Source organism: Ambystoma mexicanum, chromosome 5p (genome assembly GCF_040938575.1).
Source record: "Ambystoma mexicanum isolate Mex_15411 chromosome 5p, UKY_AmexF1_1, whole genome shotgun sequence".
NCBI lineage: Eukaryota > Metazoa > Chordata > Amphibia > Caudata > Ambystomatidae > Ambystoma > Ambystoma mexicanum.
The window spans coordinates 846,027,796-846,042,782 of NC_090930.1; the positions used below are offsets into that span (position 1 = coordinate 846,027,796).

At 46.3% G+C, this 14,987-nt stretch overlaps 1 protein-coding gene across 1 annotated transcript in view; it reads left to right on the forward strand.

The window, feature by feature from the left end:
* Window positions 1–14,987, forward strand: part of NME8 (NME/NM23 family member 8) — a 2,398,321-nt gene that overhangs the window by 2,232,017 nt on the left and 151,317 nt on the right. The gene's annotated exons all lie outside the window — the stretch shown is intronic.

The following is a 14,987-nucleotide window of genomic DNA, read 5'->3' on the forward strand; positions in this document are numbered from 1 at the left end:
TCCCAACAGCTTTTCAACTCTTAAACTTCTTTTTTTTTTTTTATTTTTTTTACATTAGCCACAGGCTGTCAAAGACAAAACCTGCATGTAAACAAAGAGAGAGAGTAGAAACTACAAATCTGCATGGTCCTCTCTTGTATGGTAGTCCTGTCCCTCCTCCAATCAGGACTCCTCAAGAGCTACGTAGCTCTGTCTATCCAGGTTCTTTCCTCTTCTTTTTGCATTCAACTATCTGAGTTCCTTATTAATAGTCTATGAATAAACAGGTAACTTTTTCGCCGCCCTCTGAGATTGCTCCTCTGCTCAAGGAACTCTTGCTGTCAGGTGGCACACTATCCTCCCTGCTGCCATTGCGGGCAGCTGTTCTTGATTGTTCTTCTGGTCATCTCCTGCATTAATAGAGAGACTTACTGTTAGGGAGGGAAATATGCTACTTCCAATATCATAAAACATACTGTATAATCAATCAGCATAGCGTATCCGTTGGGTGGGATAATGCTTGTCTCTGTGTCTTTAATAGAATCAAGACTTCCTGCGCTGTAAGTTTGGGCAATCTTCATTCTATGTCAAGACCGGAGGCGAGCATTATGCTAGTTCAAAGCTCTCTACCACAGCCATGGCAATAGTTGAAATCGACTTAAAGTAGAAAGTTCTGAACACTGAGTCACTAGACTAGCTCCTGTGGCTGAATGAGCTCCAAATAAGGAAATATCCACCCCTGCTAAGGCCATTACTTCTTTCATCCATCTTGCTATGGTAGCTGTTGCTTCTGCGTGATGCAGCTTCCTGCGCGCTATTAATAATTGCATAACGCTTTGGGGTCTTACTGCTGCTGGTGCTTTCTCGTAACTTTTAATGCACTGAGCTACGCATGAATTGCTCTTGTCAGGAAAATATGGGTAGGAAATGACAGAGGAGCCGGTCTTTGTGCACTGTGCAATACTAAATGCCACCCCATCTGGATAAAAGACCTTCCTGTCAATCTATAAAGTTTTTACATCCGAGACTCTCCTACAGAATACTAGACAAAGTAAAGTTGCTATCTTCCCTGATAACTGCTTTACTGATAGGTGGTTGTTATTCGGCCCTTGTTCAAACAAGCTTAGTACTCTGTTAACGTCCCACAAGGAAGAATATTTCGGTTGAGGTGGTTTGCCCACTTTCACACCTTTAATCAACCTAGCTACGGCTGGGTGCTCTCCGACTGGCGCTCCGTCTACTAACTTATGTCCAGCCGAGATGGCTGACCTATAAACTCCCACTGTCCTGAACGTTCTTCCTTGGCTGGGCAGGCTCGCTAAAAAGTGTATTACTTGCGCTATAGAGGCTGAAACGGGAGGAACACTCCTCCCCCTGCACCATAACTCCCAGGCCTGCCAAGCGGAATTATAGCTCCTAATGCTTGAAGGAGCCCAGGATACTCCGATGAGCTCTGTATCTTCCTCTGAAAGTTACTAGAACACAAGTGAAAGGGTCGAGAAAAACCAATTGAGAGTCTCCTCCCTTATTATTCATTCAAAATTAAGCACATTGATGTGTAAAAAAATCACACCTAGATTAACCAAAACTTGTTTTTATATAGTTTTCAGTATCTGCTTTTTTTCACAGTTTAAGATATATTTCTGAACATCATTGATTACAACAAAACAAAAAAAACACAGTTTTCACAATCGGAAACCAAACAAAAGCAAGTTGGTACTCTTGCACACAATTCCATACAGGGAACATAATACAGTTACTACTGTCGCTATCCAAAGGGGCCGACACGGGTCAAGATTCAATAAACAAGTGGACAACACGTATATAATACATATCTTGGTATAAAACAGTAAACATTGGTGACACTGTGTTTGGAGGGGAAAGTGCGTCTACACCCGGTGTTTCGGCCCTATAATGGGGCTAAGTGAGACGATTTCTTCCTTGGGCCTTCGTCAGGACAGAGGAGGACTATGCAGTCAGGATGTTCATGAAGTGCTGTAAAATGAATGAGGGATAATGAGGGGAGGCTCCAAGCATAATAGCCGGAGGGCATGTGACATAAATCACTGGATGTCTATCACGCACTTAATGGACATCGCTTACCTGTGGGGACGAGAGTCAAGCCACAAGCATAAATGTAGAAGGTGAACCCAGGGCCCAAGTTGCCGGTGGGTAAAAGTCACAGAGGACACCTAATTAGGCAAAAGGAGGAGAATGTGGGATTACTAAATGTATTAGTCCGATTTAGTAAGGGTGGTGTCACTACAACAAACTGGAGAAAATGGTCTTACCTAATTTAAGGCAGCCGTGAAGTCGATTAAATCGAAAGCTTAAGCATGCTGGTCATGGCAGTGCTATAAATGCAGAGCTGTAGAGACACAAAATATACACCTGCATCAATGAGTATGCTGGTGTGGACTAATAAGGAAATAGTAATATCAAGCAAAGTGTACAGCAACTGAGAGTCCAGTATAAGTAATAGTGAAACTACTGGAAAAAAGGGCTTACCTAGATAAAGTAAGCCATGTGGTTATTGGATCACTGATGGCACCGTCAGATTTGAAAGTGTCTGTATCAATAAAGGCGCAAGCCCTGGTTGTTGCAAAAAATATGTGGGACTAGATTAGAAATGTTTATAGCAGCGGGTTTCCGAGACGTTCAGTTCGGGATAATCTAGAAAGTAGTTCTAAACGTACCTTGCTCGAGGGAGTGTTAGTCCCTGCGGTCGATCAAGGCAGCTGCAGCGTCTTGCAGGGGCTATAGCGCAAGGATCATGAAGCGCTGCTGTTGAGCCCGCTTCCACGGTGAAGCCAGCGGTGAAGACGCCGTTGCTAGGCGCCAAAGATACATATAGCGGGGGCCATTTTGGAATGGTGTCCGCGGGTGTATGGATATTAGGGTGAATATCCACACCTATAGTTACCAAATACGCTAGATGAAGAATTATCGTGAGACACAGTGGAGTCTGGATAATTATCGTGTCATTACTGAGACATGTTAGTGTCCGTGCATGTGAGACCGGAGACGTAAAGACGTAGTCTAATTTGTATTCAAACACGGGTCTGATGAAACAATTGAATGAGTATCAGACTCAGGTGTATCGGCTGAAATGGTGCCGGCCCCTTGTCTGTGTCCTTGTCCATGGAAACGGTACACAACAGGGAGCGCCAGTAACATGTGCACTCAAGCGGACTTTGAGCACACATAGACAAACTGTCGCTGGAACACCAGTGCTGCAGGCACGGTGTGTGGATTAAAAACGATCGCAAGTGATCGATCAGTATTGGAGCACGATTTTAACCGACATGAGTCGCGTGTGCCACAGTATTTAAATAATGCCACATCTGATGGAAGACGTGCATGTGGTCATCCTAGAATAAAGGATTAAAAAACAATTGCAAGTGATCGATCAGTATTGGAAAACGAGTTTAACGGACATGAGTCACGTGTGCCACAGTATTTAGATAATGCCACATCCGATTGAAGACGTGCATGTGGTCATCATAGACTAAAGGATTGGTGAGAGTCATGTCCTCGCATCTGGGTGGTGCTAGACATCCACTGGGGGGAGAGAGGAAACAAGTGGTGTGTGGATGGTACACATGACCTTGTACACGGTCCAGTAAACACATCAAACATGTAGAAGAGTGCAAACCCAGGGAAAAACAAGAAAAAAACGATACATCTAGACATGTGTTAATATGGATGGGGGCCACTCATGTGGCTAAATATGTCTCACGTGGTGGTGCAACATATATCGATATCATGCGGATGATCAACATCTCATTTCATAATTTCAGTACAGAGAGAAAACCATTGAGGGAGATGCAATTCATAAAACAGCAGATCTCATATCTCAAATTTAATGGTACCTGTATAAAGATATTATGTGTCTGAGGCCAAATACATAGATCTATAAAAAGGATTTCCATTCCACAGATATGTTGAGACCTGTTTTTACTGTGTCTAATCTGTGGACCCACCTCTGTTCGAGCTGTGTCAATGCTTTATTCAAATCACCTCCTCTTACTGTTGGTGCTAGTTTTTGGATAATGAACCATCTGAGGTCCAGATCTGTGTGCTTTAGGAGGCAGAAATGGTCCACTAAGGGTTTATCAGGGACCTGGTTTCTGATACAGGATCGATGTTCCAAAAGGCGCATTTTTATGGGACGGATAGTTTTGCCCACATGCAGAAGGCTGCAAGGACACTCAATAATGTAAATCACTCCCTTGGAGTTGCAATTTGTGTGTTCTATCATTGTCAAAGTCTTTTTTCTGCAAAGTGAGGGCACAAGCAACGCATTGTCCGCATTTGTAATGTCCAACCACAGCAGGTAGGTTCCATAAGGTGTTTTCGACAGGTAGGGCAGGTTCCACAAAAGTATGGACTGGAGTGTCTCTTAGGTTCTTGTTCTTTTTAAAGGCAAAACCGGGGAATTTGTTAAGTGTCCCTGTTTGTTTAACTAAATGGCAGTTCTTCTTCACAGTTTTCTGTACAATGTCCCTCAATGGACTGAAAGTAGTGACGCAGACCAATCTGTCTAGTTCCTTTTTGGGTTTTGCTTCCAGACAGATCTCCCTCGGGGTATGTGTGTCTCTTTTTTTGGCATCCCTTATTGCCTTATCGGGGTATCCTCTTTCCGTTAGCCTCACATGTAGATCTTCTGCATGCATCTTAAACATTTCAGCGTTGGTACAATTCCTTTAAATCCTAAGGAATTGTCCATAGGGTAGATTATACTTAAGGCCATGCGGGTGATAGCTCTGAAAATGTAGCAAGCTGTTCCGGTCGTGGGCTTGCCGTATAGCTCGGTCTTGAGGAGATCTCCTTTTCTGTAAATATGTAGATCAAGGAAATCGGCTGGTGGTGATCCCACTGTATGGTAAACTTGATGTATTGATTACGTTAGTTTATCCATCGGTGGAAGTCCTGTAAAAAATGTGATGTTCCATTCCAGATCAAAATGACATCGTCTATGTACCGTTTCCATAGGCCAATGTGTTCCAGGAAAGGATTCTCTGCGCAATAGATGTTGTTTTTTTCATATTGTGCCATATACAAGTTAGCAATGTCTGGCGCAAAGGTTGCCCCCATGCTAACCCCTTGGAACTGCCTGTAGATCTGTTTCTTAAATAGAAAGACATTTTCAGACATGGCAAGTCTAGTGCATTCCAAGATGAAATCAGTTGTGGTTGTAATAGTGTCGTTCCTCTGGTCAAGCACCATCCAGACGGCTTCCAGACCTTCTACTTGTGGATGGGGGTATAGAGCGCCTCAACATCCATGGTGACTAAAAGGCTGTTCTGATGTAGGTGGATATTGTTGAGTAGATTTATGGTGTTGGTAGTGTCTTTCAAATAAGAGGGCATCTGGATGACAAAAGGTTTCAGAAAAAAGTCAGTGTACAATGTCGGTGGTTCCAGAAGGGAATCACATGCGGACACAATGGGTGTACCTGGGGGACTGGTAGCATCTTTATGGATTTTAGGTAGAATGTAAAAGGCTGGAATCCGTGGGTATGTTTTATTTAAAAAACGTTGCTCGTCTTCGCATATCTAGCCTTCTTCTACAGCATGCGAAGTGAAGCTTTTTATTTCTTCTTGTAGGTCTGCGGTCGGGTTGTGGTTGAGCGGTCTGTAGGCTTTTAGGTCCTCTGAAAGCCCTGGCAAACACCATCTGCGCCTGAAACTCTGCATGCTATTAATGTTAACTTCCGTTCCTGCACTAGAGCATGCAGAGATCCTGACCGATATACCAGGAGATCTGCTTTCTGTGGAATCTTCTGGGGGAAATCCAAAGAAAGTTCCTTCAGAACTGGAAACCAGGCTTGCGATCTCCATTCTGCTGTCCCTATCACAAACTCTGCTTTGTCCCTGCGTACCTTTGCAAGTGCCCTTTCCAGCATCGCAAATGGGGGAAAAGCATAATGAACTTGCTCCTCCCAATTGTGTAGGAAGGCGTCCATCCCCAGAACTTCCGATCTAGCCTCCAGCTGAAGTATTTTGGTAGTTGGGCACTGAGTCTTGAGGCAAAGAGATCCGTACTGAACGTACCCCACACTTGCTGCAAGCTTTCGAATACAGATCTGTTTAGCTTCAAGTCGCTCGAGTCTTGGAGATAGCAGGAGTTCTAGTCTGCTACCGTGTTCTGAACTCCAGGCAGGTACTCTGCAGTGACTGATATCTTCCTCTCCAGCAAAAATGCCAGAAGTCTTGGATTTTGTTCCCCCTTGTTTGTTTACATTTCCCACTGCTGAGATGCAGAAGTATGCAACACTGTGCTTTGCCCTTGACAAATGCATTCACTGCAAAGGAGCCTGCTAAGAGCTCTAGGCAGTTGATATGTAGATCAAGTTCTGCCTGGGACCATTTCCCTCCTGTCTCTGTCTGACCACATCTGGCACCCCAGCCTGTTCTGCTGGCGTCGAACTCTATGACGAGCTCTGGGATGTCTCCAAAGATGGCTCTGCCCTTCCATGCTTACATATTGTGAAGCCACCAACGGATCTCTGACTTGCTGTTTTCGTCTAACGGCACTAATTGATGGCATTGCATATCTTTCTGAAGATATTTGGTTTTGAGTCTCTGTAGGGCTCGGTAGTGTAGGGGACCGGGAAAGATCGCTTGGATAGATGCTGCGAGTAGGCCCACTACTCTAGCTAGACTCCAAGCGATATAACCAGATTCTTGAGAGGTACTCTCCGATCTTTCTTTATTGCTCTCATCTTGGGTGCGGGTAGTTCTAAGGTCGCCTTCCGGGTATCTATCATGAAAACTAAGAACTCTGCCCTGAAAGCCGGCAGCACGATTGCATCTTTCATCTTGTTCACCGTCTTCCATCTTGTTACAGTCCCGGCAGCACGATTGTGTCCTCCATCTTGTTCGGTGAACAAGATGGAAGACGCAGTCGCGCTGCCGGGACTGTAACATACAGCCACAGGCTCATGAGGACCAAGAGTTGACCGCAGAATAACCGGCTCCAACCACAAGAGGAGCCCACACGGGGACACATTCAAATCTGACCTATCCTTGATAAAGACCCAGAGGGTCGAAACACGTGTCGGCTGACCACTACAAGGACCATGTGTCTACACTGAAATAAAACCTATACTGTATCAATTGCAATAAGTGTGGAAAACACGTTTTCCAAAACTTAAACCTTGCAAGGTAGCCAGGACCTCTATTATATAACATGAGGCAAAACACAAGTGAACTTAACTGTCGGTAAACAGCTAAAGAGAAGAGGAAAGGACCTGGAGAGACAGTTATGTAGCTCTTGAGGAGCCCTGATTGGAGGATGGATACAGAGTTTCAGGACTACCATACAGGAGAGGAGCATGAGGATTTGTAGTTTCTCCTCTCTCTCTTTTTTGTTTACATGCAGGTTTTGTTTTTGACAGCTAGTGGCTAATGTAAAAAAAAAATAATAATTAAAGACTTTGAAAAACTGTTGGAAGCAGTAATTAAAGAAATTTAAGCATAATGCTTGCCTCTGGTCTTGACATAGAATTATGTAAAATACATTCTTATTTGCTTTCCCAATAATGCAAATCTTTTTCTCAAAGCTCTCTGCCTTCCTTAGACACTTGTGTAATCAGTCAATAATTAATTACTAGAGAATTTAGGTACATTTCCTTCAAGCAGCGAGTGTAGTAACCTTTCACTAATTGTATTCAAATAGCCCTCTGTCCACTTAATTCTTGTATCTCCATTGTTTATGGTTAAATTACCCCTCATCTGCTCACCTAATTGAGCGGGTTAGCAAGTGATAGGGAACTCCACCAGAACATGGTCACTAAGATTATTAACAGTAAGCACAAAATTATTCACTTTTGGAAAGCCCAAGACATTTTTCAAAACAAAATCAATGCAGGAATACTGGATGTCATTAGTCCAAGTATATAATAAGTCTTTGCTATCAACATTTATCAATCGCACTAATTGGAACTTCTGGAAAAGATAAATCCAGTCTCTCGTGTCCCTGGTTATTTCATCCTCATCCGATTTAATGGCCCACTTGTTATATTCATTTTTTATATATGAATACTCAGAAATAACAACAACTTCTCTATTCAGAAACTGAGGATGCTGGTAATTAAGGTTGCCTATTTTCAAATATAAACTCATTGGGTGGGTATTTAACCACACTTCAATCAATAGTTCAATAGAGCTCATTATCAGTTCTAATTTTCCATTAACTGGTGGATTATAAATATTTACCAAAGAGATCTGTCTTATTGAAACCGAATGTAAACACACATTTTCTGGCTTTAATGCCAGAAATCTTAACTCAGGATTTCCAGAAAATGGGACTCTTTGAGAAATCTCTCTAGCTGGCCAGGGTATTAAAATATTAGGGTGGAATACAAGGCCTTCCAGCTCATTTAGTAATACATTGAGGAGAGAATACATTTTTAACCAGTTTGATTTAGTTATTTTTCAGGAAACCTGGCTGAAAACAAGCTTCACAGTAGATGGTTTCTCTGTTCATGGCCAGTTGGCAACTGGAGTGGGGGTAGGGAGACCATCAGCTACTGATAGCTTATAGAAATTCTATCTTTGGGGATTCAGTGATGCTATCCAATTCCACGAAAGGCATACTTGTGGTGAAATTGGAAATGTGGTCAGGCACATCCCATAGAATTTGGATAGTGGTCAACATCTACTGGAACCCCTCCTGCTCTGCGTGAACTGCTTTCTTGCATTCACTGTCAGACATATTGTTGAACATATCGGTCGGTTTTTCCTTCTATAGCCTTATTGTCATGGGGGATTTTTAAATTCACAGTGCCTCCAAACACCAGGCTTGGTGGGGTTCAATGAACCGTCAATGAATGGGAGATTTTGGTGTAGTTTCATTTTGGAGTGGAATCTACCGATGGCTAATGGGAACATCGAGGGGGATGATACGCCGGCTCCGACATGGAGGAGAGATGATTGTAGCACCAAAATCGACCATCTTTTCCTCTCTAAGGATTTGTTTGAAAAATGTATGCATTTTTCTGTGAATGGCGGTTTTCCAGCGCTCATGAAACTCTGGAGGCTTCTTTGGATATGCCGCTCGAGATTAATGACGATGTCTATCCACACGTTGTACATGTCAATAGTGGGAAGAATAGAGTGGTGATCTTTCCGAGGGGGGAAGGCATCTGATTAAATCACTCAATTATATCATTGCCCCCATGAATGAGCATGAATTTAAACAATTCTGTAATCTGGATACATTTGTAGAGTTTCTCTGGGATGTTAATTCTCTGGATGGGCCTGGCAAAAAAGTCATTTCTAAACACATTCATCGATTTGATGAAAAAACGTGGGTTTAAAAAAGGGACCTGAGGAAAGCTCTGAGGAAGCTGAAGACCAATAGAATGCATGTGTCCGACTATTTGAGGGAAGTCAAAAATCTAAGAAATAACTACAGAAATTGGTCTCACTAAAATATGCACTTGCGTATTCAACAGGATGGGGAAACAATGTTCTGAGCAATGGCTGAGAAAAATTCTCACAATTTTTGGTCAATAATTGAGCCCATAGATGCTGCAGAATGTATTTCTCAGGCAGAGGTTATACAGGAAAAAGTCTGGCTGGCCCATTTTTGTAAACTCTATGGGGCAGTGGACCCTGTGAAAGCTTCTACCTCTGAAACGGTAGCATGGGTCTTAACATCTCGCAAGAAGAGATATGCGATCTAATAAAAAAATCATCAGTCTCCCAGGCTGCTGGCCCAAATCGACTAAGCAATCAGATCTTAAAATCTGATCCTTCTCTTTCGTCTCGATTATTGGCTTCACTCTTTGAGCAAATAGTGTCTAGCGGGCTCCTTTCACATACACGGAGAAGGGCAATCATTATTGCCATCTATAAAAGGGGGATTCGTTAGATCCCTCAGACTATCGTCCAATTTGACTGCTGGATGTAGATGGTGAAATCTTTGCCGGCTTAGTCTTGAAGGAGCGGGAGAATTGGGCACTATCTTGGGGTTTTTTGTCTAAACATCAAATTGGTTTTGGTAGAGGACTTTCGATCACGCTGAATGGCTTGGTGTAGTTTGTAGCAAGACATTTTGAAAAGGTGGTCTTCCACTGTTCGGTTCCTGGATAGACTTATCCCAGGCCTTTGACATCGTTAATAGAGATTGTTTATGGCATAAATTAGTCACTCAGTCACATGGACATCTCAGTTACCACCAAAGGGAGAATTCCACCATGCCAAATGTGCCACCTGCGCACTGGCACCAAGCAACATATTCCACACTAACTCTGCATGAGCACTAACACCCCCATCAACCATGAGAGGATTAGAGGCAAAGCCACTCGGACACAGCGGTCGCAACTACCAAATGCAATGCACCATGACCTATAAGCAGAGCCATGCAATGAATTATGGGGCTGCCACCATACCAACACACACAAACACCTCACACATTGCAACCTTGACCATACATGCACCACTCATTGCCAATGGCCGCAGGAAGACGTCTACAGGGGTCATTCATACATGGGCGGCAACAGTGGGTCAACATTGCAATGGGACATAGCATGAGGGCCACATGCATGCCAAAACAGAGACACATGTTGCATCAGTAATGTCGCTTATTTGAACGCCTCATTTCTATGCCACGGACGGACATGTCTCCTTTTCTTTCCACTTTGCAGCCGTGACGACAGAGGATGGGACCCCTGCGGAAGCTCCGACAACAGTGAGGAGGTACGACAACACCTTACTGCCCAGAGCGTACCCACCGAGGAAGCCCAGGAGGAGGACTGGGAGAAACACATCTCCCCCACACAGAAGGAGCTCTGTGCAGTCGGCAGCTGCACACAGGTACATGGGTCTTCAAATTGCTCTGCCACCAGAGGAGGCAGCGCCAGACGTAGTGGCAGAGGGCAGCATGCCCCTCACGGAGGCCAAGGAATGCGACCAGGATACCAGCAGCAGAGACTCCATGCACATCCCCTCCTTCCACCATCACTCCCAGCAAGGTGCCTCACACGTGCCATGCCTGGGCCTGAGTCACTCCTTCCCTCTAAGCCCACACTTAAGCTACACCACCACCGTCGCACCGTGCAGGACCATCAGGGGCGGAGACAACGGAGTGTTTGCGTGAATTCCTGCAGCAGCAGCGACTAATGGTGGACACTGTGACCGAGGTAGGGCACAACATTAATGGTAACTCGCAGGAGTGTCCAGCTGCCTGGATGCCATGAACAACACAGGCAAGGACATCACCAGGAACCTTTTTGGGCTGGGTACCTCCTTAGATACTGCAACTGAGGCACACCTGGGAGTGTCATGGAGGTTTGATGAGCTGCTTACGAGGCATGGCACACCCATGAGGAGACCTGAGATGGTGGACAAGGTTGTGCAGGCCACTAGCACCCCGCATAATGTGCCACAACCTGCACACAGGGCAACCACACGCCACAGTGCCACTGAGCTTGAAGGCAGCCAAGCCATTTAGGAGGAGGACAACTTGGCCTTCCTAGCTTCCTAAGCATCCCATGCTGAGCCATCGGCCAAAAGGCGACATGGAAGACTCAGGAAGCAGATTTTGACTCCCATATTGACTCACCTCATTCTTGGTCTCCACCTCCACTTCGCCCCCAGCACCAGCCCATCTTCCACACATGCCACCAAATCTTGCACACCCCCCTGAGCCCGGCACCATCATATAAACCTCCACCCTTCCTCCCCTCCACTGCCCCTTGTACAGCACCACACACTTGCACCTAATAAATCTATGTAGCTCACAAAATAAAGATTATCTTCACTACATACCTGTCTGTCATAAGTTGCAAAATGCAGAGACATGGGCTACCCATGAGTGGAGGGCAGTTGTGACTGAGCAATATGATATCACTAGACACATCCACAGGGACATAGGAAAAGGACCATGTACCTCTCAGTTGTACCAACAGTCTTGGTTGGATAGCTCTGGGTCAATGTACTGACCTTGGAAGGAAGATGACACAGAGCAACAGATTCGAATCCCGGGTCGGCGTTTAGAAACTTCTGGGTATTAAGCATGTTATAAATAACCAATTATAATTATAACAGTTGGCATGCATCCATCCAACACATCCACGCATTTGTCTAGTGACATCGAATGGTGAGCAGTATTGCAGTATCATCCCCATGTACAGCAACATCAGGTTACTGATCACCCACATGCCATACGCGCATGGGCTGTACAAGCTCAATCTCACATGCAAGAGTGACCCCACAGTGTTCCCGTTCACCTCAAGCAATGTTTTCACATGCAAGTCAACACGACATACAGTCGATAGACACATTTCACATGTGCCACATGCACCTGTTCCAGGACCATGATGCATGTGCAGACATGCAGATGCAGGTCATGCCATGTATAATACACACGCATCCAACACATATAGCAGCAAAGTCACACATACATGTGTCATGCACACAAAGACAGAGCCAGGCATGCAGACCGGACACATACATTCAGCAAGCCAGGCCTCAGCAAACACCCCAACACCTGATAAAACGCAATGGAAATGTTAGGAATCCGAACATACACCAGCCTGTCTGTGTCACATATCCATCATGTGAATGACATTCTCAGTCAGAGCCAAAAATAACAGTCAGGCCCCTGGGTGGATGCAATGCCATTCACTGCAGGCATACACACCAGTGGACAATGTCTACTGCATGACACTCCTCAAGGACAGGTGACGCTTGACGTCACAACTCATAGGCACCCATGGCACATGCAGAAACGTGCAAGTCACAGCATATCACACAGGTGCCCCTGTATGTACTCTGCATCACATTCCTGACTGAGAGGATCAAGCTGCCCCCATCATATGCACAGCTCTCCTAGGAAATGGCACTGTCCTGTCTGTTCAATGTGTGCAACATCAACCGCCGCCTCCCATTAGAGGCAGGACATATAGTTGGTAGACGGACATGCCCTCACAAAAGGGGTGACCGTGCCAGTATGCGTGCGCTGACACCTGACATGGAAGGGAGGAGGAAATGCTGTGGAGGCAGGGACGACACAGACCCACAGGTGGGACCCTGGAGTCTATGCAGGAGGGTCACAAGGAGCAGGGGCAGGCAGGCCACTGCTGGAGACACCAGCACCTCACCCACCTGAGGTGTCCAAGAGGAGGGTGCAATGTCGCCACTGTCAGGGACAATGTGGCCACTCAAACACATGACCTCCCCCAAGTCCGTTTGAGGGGGAGGCAAAGGAGACTTCTTCCCACATGGGACCTGTGGAGAACCCCAGTGGGCAGGGCAACCCTGCCTCTCTGCCAGCCATGACTGCTCCCACCATACAGTCAGTGGCTTCTCCCTGACCCGCACCACACCGTAGGATGATTCTTCACCTTCCGGGGAAGACTCCTCTCCACTTCTTGTGTTTCAAAACCTCAACTTCACCCAACGGGAAGTGGTGGTTCTGGGGGCAGAGGTGCTCAGCAAGTATGGGCATACCAAGGTGGTAGTATGAGCCAAGTCATGGGCCAAGATTGCAACACCCATCAGCACACTCCAGGTCTACCTGCGCAACATCAAGGAGATGAAGAAGTGCTGGGATGACCTCAGACGGGTCACTGCAATCAAGGCAAAGAAGCTGCTGGAGTCAGGGCCAGATGAACCATCCTGGCCATGCTGCAGAGGATTACCAGAGGCTCTTGTGCATCAACAGGCCCCTGCATTTTCCCGGTAGGTGTTTAGTGACATGCCTATCCTTCCACGGGTGTGTGTGTGTCACATGCATATCTTCACAACAACCCAGACTAGATAGTGCTGTCTTTGAATCCACATGTGCCAAAGTGTCTGGTGTTTGTTACCCGTGTATTCATGATGTGTGTGCCACATGTCTGCGCTGTATGTCCCTTGGTGCATGCATTGTCTCACTTGTCCCTTTCTCCTTTCTTGCAGCCTCCGCTGCCAGTGACCCCATGGCCCAGGATGGCGCGCATTTGTCAGAGCAGCGACCAGCCCACAGGACGCACACAAGGAGGAGTATGCCAGAGGTGTAGATGTCAGAGTTGGAGGCCCAGGTGTGGCATGAGGAGGTACAGGGGTGGCAGAAGACATGGTATGCAGGGCCATTTAGCCGCTAAGGACCACGGTAGCTATGTCTGCTGCAGCTCATGTACCTCCTCCTGCTCCACCTGTTCCCCCACCCCTCATCTGTGTGTTCCCCACCCAGCTGCATGAGGCCAGCTCCACTTCCTGCACTGTCTCACAACCTTGCTCCCCTGTCAGACCTGCCTACCTTCTGGAGTTTAGGCTAGCACAAGTGTTCATGGAGTGTACCCCTCCTGCTGCCCTGAACGGGGTATGTCTTTGTCCTGTGGCACCTGCAGGAGGGGTGCCCATACTGACCATTGCACCACCCGGATCATAAGTGCTGGCTGCAGCTTGGCCAACCATGGAGGACATCGTCTCTGTCCCAGCGACAGCTGGCTCTGCACCTTTAGGGGATGGGCCGCATTTCACCATGGCTCAGGTCCCCACGTCTGGAAGTGCGAGTGCTGACTTCTACCAACAGTTGCTGGGGGTCGTGCATGAGGTGGTAAGGGTGATGAGGGAATCAGTTGCAGGAACAGAGGGCTTTAAGGCAGGAGGTTGCAGGGCTGAGGGCTTACTTGCGGGCAGACAAAGGGGAACTGAGTGCCATCAAGGATACTGTCTGTCATCCAGCGTCATCTATTGCTGACACAGACAGACCCCTCACCTCACAGGTCCCCTGCGCTCTCGGCCACTCTGACTCCTGCTACACCAATGGTTCGCCAGCAGGGACACAAAGCATGCCCCCTGTCTTCCTTTCCTCCCTCTCGCCTAGCCACTGACCCCTACATGGCGAGGTGAAAGAAGAGGAGGTGGCGGTGTTAATCGTGGGTTACAGTCATTCTGTCTGAGGGGTCAGGGGGTGAGCAGTGAGTTATCCTTATTTACCATATTGTGTCCATCCCATTTCACTATCCCTGCAGTGTGCCATGTATATTTTTTATTATTCTTCACATTTCT